The sequence below is a fragment of the Vulpes vulpes genome, chromosome 11, assembly GCF_048418805.1.
Source record: "Vulpes vulpes isolate BD-2025 chromosome 11, VulVul3, whole genome shotgun sequence".
NCBI classification, from domain to species: domain Eukaryota; kingdom Metazoa; phylum Chordata; class Mammalia; order Carnivora; family Canidae; genus Vulpes; species Vulpes vulpes.
The window spans coordinates 40829770-40836445 of NC_132790.1; the positions used below are offsets into that span (position 1 = coordinate 40829770).

The 6676-nt window shown below is 44.9% G+C and overlaps 1 pseudogene; it reads right to left on the reverse strand.

Moving 5' to 3' along the window:
- Nucleotides 1–3553: 3553 nt before the first annotated feature.
- LOC112915826 (U2 small nuclear ribonucleoprotein auxiliary factor 35 kDa subunit-related protein 2 pseudogene) lies at nucleotides 3554–4915 on the reverse strand (annotated as a pseudogene).
- Nucleotides 4916–6676: the final 1761 nt, after the last annotated feature.

The window sequence follows — 6676 nt, forward strand, 5'->3', positions numbered from 1 at the left end:
TGGCTCTGTCATTGTAATTACATGGTTCTAATGACATAAAATTCAACTAATTCAACCATAGTGATATAAAGACAGAAAAAATTTTGAAGTACTATTGGAGTTCTAGATATTTATCTACCATAAAAAGGCATTTTATGTAAGTTAGAGTGATCAGTCTTTCTGGTTTGCCTGGTGCAGGATTTTGGGCATTAAAATCAGGGCAGTTCCTAAGAGAGAAGAATATTGTGAAAGGCAATGAGAAAAGGGAATCATTTTTTTTATTACTATAATTTATTAACAATGCACAGAAATTAACAAATTTGTTTTCTCACATGACAGAAAGGCAGGCCAGTGTACTTGTACAATCTGACGTAAACACTGAAAATCTTCCCGATGTCTTTCAGAATACATGTATCATAAAATTGTCTCATTAAATCAGGATGTGTTTTTGTCTAAAAGATTGGAAATTAGATGATAGAAACCTTCTGTTAACAATACAAATAGCATCCCTGTAGTGTACATTACCAAAATGTAGCCACGCACAAGAGAGATGAGTTAGACTGTCTTTGACAATTCAGCATCACCACAATTCAGCCAAGGCCGTCAGAGGTCAGATGGAACCTCCTGAGTGTTCAAGACACATGGCCATGCCTCTTACTCTCTTAAAAGCTACATCTTTATCAAGTTTTATTATGATCTTTAAATCCCACCATGACAAAAATGCATGTTCAAACAGTTCCAGAGTCACACAGTTTACCTGGAGCCAAATTACAAGCTTGTACTTTTAAGACTGCAGAGGCTGTAAACCACTTCATCTCACCGGAGGGGTGTGGGGAAACATCACTAAAATAACCAATGAAAGGTCTAATGAGATACTGACATTTGAAGAAGAAAGATTTGTTTCTTAAGACCGACGTCCATGCTCCATGGGCCCTATTCTGATAGAGGGTTGCCATTAAGCCAAGTGTGAGGGTTAGATGCTGTGTCCTTGATACCACTGAATCAGCAGGACAGAACGGCTGACTGGTTAGTTTAAATTGTGCGTGCTCCAGCACATTTTCAGTGCCACTTACAAAATAAATGATTCCCTTGTCATCATGCGAACATTCGAGACACGTTCATCATTAATTCACAGGTCAACCAAAATGAAGAGACTAAATGGCATGGAGGGTGAAAGACTTCTACCTTGTCACAGTAATACAGGGCTTCAGGGAGATAGTCTTAAAATTCCTTCCACCCAGTTTTATACAGACATCCACGTTGTTTCTTTGGTTTCAGTGTCTTTCATAGTGTGTGAACCCTGAGCCAGAACACACGCGTCCCATCTATTTTCTCACATTCACGAGGGACTGTGTAATGCAAGTTCTAAATGTACGTTGGGCAAGTTCTAAATGTACCCTTCAAATCCTAAACAACTCAATATCCCCTGTTCTCAATTTTTCATTTATATGTCTCAATATTTTTATGTTATGACTAAATCTAATCAAACTCAAAACACTCCTAGGATCAAAATTGGTTAAACACAGCTGAATCTTTTGAGAACTCGAGCCACCAAATGCCTATGATTCTCATTTCTAGTGATGATTTGTATGTAAGATATTAAGAGTTGTACTGTTAGAGCTTTGACATCGTAAGAGAAAAACAAAAATATACATGAAACTACAAAAAGATAGAAGGTATTCAGACAATAAGTATATGGTTTTTTTTTTTTTTTTTGATATTTGCCCACTTAAATCACCTACAAAAATCAAAACCGCCTGTCTACTTTCCTAAAGTAGATTTGAAGAAACTCTCAATATTTCTATATTGAGAGTCTATGTATGTGACTTGAATGCAAAAATGAAAAAGATTGGAATGGCAACAAAACCATTCTTCGAATCCCATGTGTTTTAAAACACACACTTATTAATATAATAATTAATAAAAACCAGGAGGCTAAGTTATTGTAAGAGCACCTCCTTTTACAGTTCTATAAATTATGTGCTCATAACATATGTGCTCACAACACTAAATGTTTAAATATAAACTGAAGAATCGAATCAATTATCAAGGTATTTAAAAGTATTTAGTAACAAAAATATCCAGACATGAGGCTGATCATTTATTGCCATTTCAAACACGTGTTTGGAACCAGAGTCATAAGAGTTATGTTAAACCGTGTTTCTTTTAAGATGAAAGCCAATGAGACTGTACCGACTTATTATTTTTTTTAAAATATAAAAATGATCTCAACATAATCATTACTCATAGAGCAGCAGCACAGGATTTTGTTACTGCATCATTAGTGATTTATCACATTATTTAAAAAAACAAGAACAAAACCAAAAAACTTGTCCACCAAGAAGTCAGAACATCTGCATATAAAGTAAAACTAGCATTCGCACATCAATTGATCGTCTCCACAGTTCGCTATTCAGGTAGTTGTAAACTGTATCTCATCATCTAACTGCATCTGTGGCCATAACTACAGTTGTTGAAGCACCATGCTATAAACTTGAAACTAATGTAACATTGTGTGTCAACTATACCTCAATTATTTTTTACAAAAAGGCTTGTTTTGTTAGTAATTCAGGACTGATATTTGGTCTCCCATTATCTCCATTACACCAGTGGTAATCTTTTATCCGTTTATGACACCCCCAAGACAGTTGGGTAGGATTTTTTTCCCCACTTTTGTCTGACTCATTAAATATCTATAGTGGTTCCCTGGCTCTTCTACAACCAAGCTTATGAGAGAAGCTAGTCTGAGATTTACTCACTCATCATGCTGTTTATGGTCCAGTTAGTAGTAAACTCACCATTACCGAATGCTTTTGACAGATGGGTGGATGCCGCCGTGCCTACTCTGAAATGCTGAAGTGCAGCAACTGCTTTTATCCTAAATAATAGTGAAATGCTAATACTCGACTTGAATTTTATTTGAATTTATCTACTTAGAGACTTAAAACTGCACAACATCTCATCAGCAGATATCCAATCTCAGACCCGTATCAAACTGCTTTCTCAAAAACTTGTTGTTGGAATCATGGACAGGTAAGCAGTAGTGACACAGTGATGCCTATTTATTTAGCAACTACTTCTTGAACACCTGTTCGCTCTCTTAGGTGCTGGAACCATGAAAAGAAACAAGAAAGACAGAACCGTCTCCTTTTTTTGTCTTTGTTTTTTGTTTGTTTGTTTTTGTTTTTTGTTTGTTTTGTTTTCCAGCGTGAACTTTACTGCTAAGGGTTAGGATTACAGGGGATTTTCTTTTTATTTATTTATTTTTTTTTATTTATGATAGTCACACAGACACAGAGAGGCAGAGAGAGAGAGAGGCAGAGACACAGGCGGAGGGAGAAGCAGGCTCCATGCACCCGGACTCCGACGTGGGACTCGATCCCGGGTCTCCAGGATCGCGCCCCGGGCCAAAGGCAGGCGCCAAACCGCCGCGCCCCCCGGGGGTCCCTAGGGGGGATTCTCATGTTACCTGTGCATTCGACGTTGTCTAGGTTTTCTATTGTAAACACCCTGATTATCGGACCCAAGTGCGGTCCCGGCGGACGGCGTACAGTCAGGGACGAACAAAGCAAGTTTATTTGCCTTTGGGACCCTGCGTGGTTCGGCCTCTGCTGCCTGACCTCCTCCTGCCTCGGCTCCGGGACCCGGAGGAGCTCCGGCCGCGGCCCCTCTTCCTGCCTCGACTGGGTGACCTGGGCGGCGCGCGGCTCCCCGACAGGCGTCTGCGCGACTCCTCGCCGCGGCCGCGGCTCCCCCGCTTCCTCTCGGCTCCGCGGTGTCTCCTGCAGGGGCGGGCCGGGCCGGGGCTCCTGCGGCGCCGCGGCCTCGCGTGGTCCTCGCGGCGGCCGGCGCGCGGCCTCCCCCGGGCGGCGGCCCGGCCGGGCGGCGGGCGGACGTGCGTGCGGGCCTGCAGGAACTCATCGTTGGGGTTTCTGAACACGTGAAGGAAGTTGCAGCGCTTTCCCCTCGGGCACTGGTGTAGCTCAAACAGACCGCAGATGGCCGTGTTCCAGCGCGTCACCGGGCACAGTTCGCACTGGAGCCGCCGCCCCGCGTACCAGCGCCCGTTGAACAGGGCCAGGGCGGCGCGGCACTCTTCCTCCGACTGGTACTGCACGTACACGTTGCCCCTGAGGTGGGGCTCCAGGTTGCAGCTGACCTTGAACTGCACCACCGTCCCCACGTGCCGCAGCTCCGGCAGCACGTCGTCGTAGAAGTCCAGGAAGTGCTGGTAGGTCTCCTCGTCGCTGTCCTCCAGGCTCGCGTCCGGGTCGTAGTCGTCCCGCCGGCGCTGCTCCAGCCCAAACGTCGTGAACATGCTTTTGAAGAGGAGCGTGGGGCTCGAAGATGGGAGGTTGTGCCTGCGCGAGCACCTGTCTCCGAATCGGCACGCTCCCGTCTTGCTGTAGAACGGGCAGTTGGCGCGGCCTCTCCCGGTGGCCCGCGGGTCCGCGGGCGGCTCCGGGGCTCGCCAGGCGGCACCGCGCCCCGGCCCGGCCCCGGCCCCGGCCCCGGCCCGCCCCAGCGGCCTGTGCGCCGCCGCCTCCCCTTGGCCCTTCTCCCGCAGCCTCTGCTCCTCCTCTTCCCTCTGCCTCCTCTGCTGCTCTTCCCGCTCCGCCCTTAGCTTTCTCTCGCGTTGCTCCTGCCACTTTCTAGCCGCCGCCTCCCTCTCCTTCCTTCTTCTGAATTCTTCTTGCGCCTTCTGCTCCCGAAGCAACCACGCCTCGTGTAATTTTTGCCTCTCGGTCTCCAGCAGCTTCTCTTCCAGGCGTTGTTCTTCCACAGAAGCATCCTCTTCCTCCTGCTGTGAGAGGCCTGAGTCTCTCAGTCGAGCCAGTTCCTGCCGTCGTTTCTGTCGCTTCGCCTTCCTCAGGGCAGCCCTGTCCCTTCCGCGGCTTGGTGTCTCCGGAAACATCCTCTTCCCGGGCGCCGCCATCTTGCCGGGGCCGCCACGCCCCCACCCCAGAACCCTCTTCTGAAGGATCTAAAACCCAGTTGAGAAAAAGAGTGAAAACAAGTAAAGAGTTGTGCTTTTTTTTTTTTTTTTTTTTAAGAGAAAGAAAGAAACTGTGATATGTGAAACAGTATAAAATATATACAGGTTTAGTAAGGTTAAAGCAGGAAAAATGGAGAGAGAGAAAGAAAGAGAGAGGTTTAGAGAAAACCTCTGGCAACAAGACTATTATACTGATACGTGACGGTGGAGACAGTCCTCTGAGGGACAAGTAACAAACACTACAGACGGAGGTGACGATATGAGCCTAACGTCAGAAACTCACAGAATGGAACATTATATTGACTACAGCTGCATGTATAAATGTGACTTGACTTCCACCTTTTACCTCAAATTAGTTTCCTCTTGTTTGTAGAGTGTGCTCTGACTTACATTTTGGAACTCAAAGTGAAGATCACTCATTATGAAAGGAAATTTTTGGAGGTAGGTTGTAGATGAATATACTGACACGGGAAAAAAAAAGTTCTATAAGTCCTTTCTGAGGAGACATTGCTTAGATGCTGAGTGACTCAGAGAGTCATTTCATGCTCTCATTTTTAATATTCACTGGAAGGAAAAGTCTTCCCCATGATTAACTTAAACTCTCATGATATATTTTTCTGCTCTATTTTTCATCTCCTTGTAGAAACAGAAAATTAGAGTCTAAACATTTCTCAGAGAATTTCCATTAAAATAATAATTATATGTTTTCTCTCCCCCTGCCCCCCATTTTTTCCCCTGTATCAGACAGGGTTAAACCAGAGAAAGAAAGCCAGTAAGAGATACATACTAAGAGATTATTGCAAGGAATAGGTGTATGAGATTGCAGGACTGGTTAGGGAAGTCCAAAAATACGGGGTAGGCCACCCAGAAGAGCAGGCTAGAATTCCAGAACATGGTCTGAAGTTGCTGTCCAAAGGCAAATTTCTTTTTCTCAGGGAAGCCTCACCTCTGCTCACAAGGTCTTTCAACTGATTGAATAGGGTCCATACAGACCATCTAGAATAATCTTCTATATTTGAAGTAAACTAATCATGGATTTTAATCACATCACAAGTATTTTCACAGTGACTCCTGGATTCGTGTTTGGTTTAATGACTGGGAACTATAGCCTCATCAAGCTGACTCAGAACATTGACCACGACACTTCCCTTTCCTACTTCCTTTCCCTCTCTCCCTTTAATAAGTTATTAGGTCCAGATTGTATCACTTAGATCTGAGTAATATAGGGGTTCACACAGAAAGGAAGGATTGAGGAGCTATGGTAGTCTAGCTGATGTATCAGAGCCCAGTTAGAGAAAGAAAGGCATGGGTACAGCAGCACTAGTGATGCAGAGTGGGCTATTAGTCCGAACAGAGCAAAGAGGAATTTATGTAGGAGGGTAGCCTAGCACGGGAAGCCTATATGGGGTGAAAAGTCAATATACAAGGCAGCAGTAGATAAAGAAATGGTCTGTTTGAGACGCCAAAGCCTCAGAAGAAAGAGGAGAATGTCTACATGGGGGATAGTGGAAGAGGTGGCCATACAAGGGTTGTCTTTTATGTTTATGCTTCTATTCCCTAACTTCATCCTCCTGGTTGGCCTGGGAGCAACACTATCCCAGTAGTAATGAGCACGCCTAGAGCCCAGATTTTGGCTTAAAATATTCTCCACCCACAGAAACCATGGCTCCTTGGGGAAGAAGCTGACTCTGGGATTGGGGG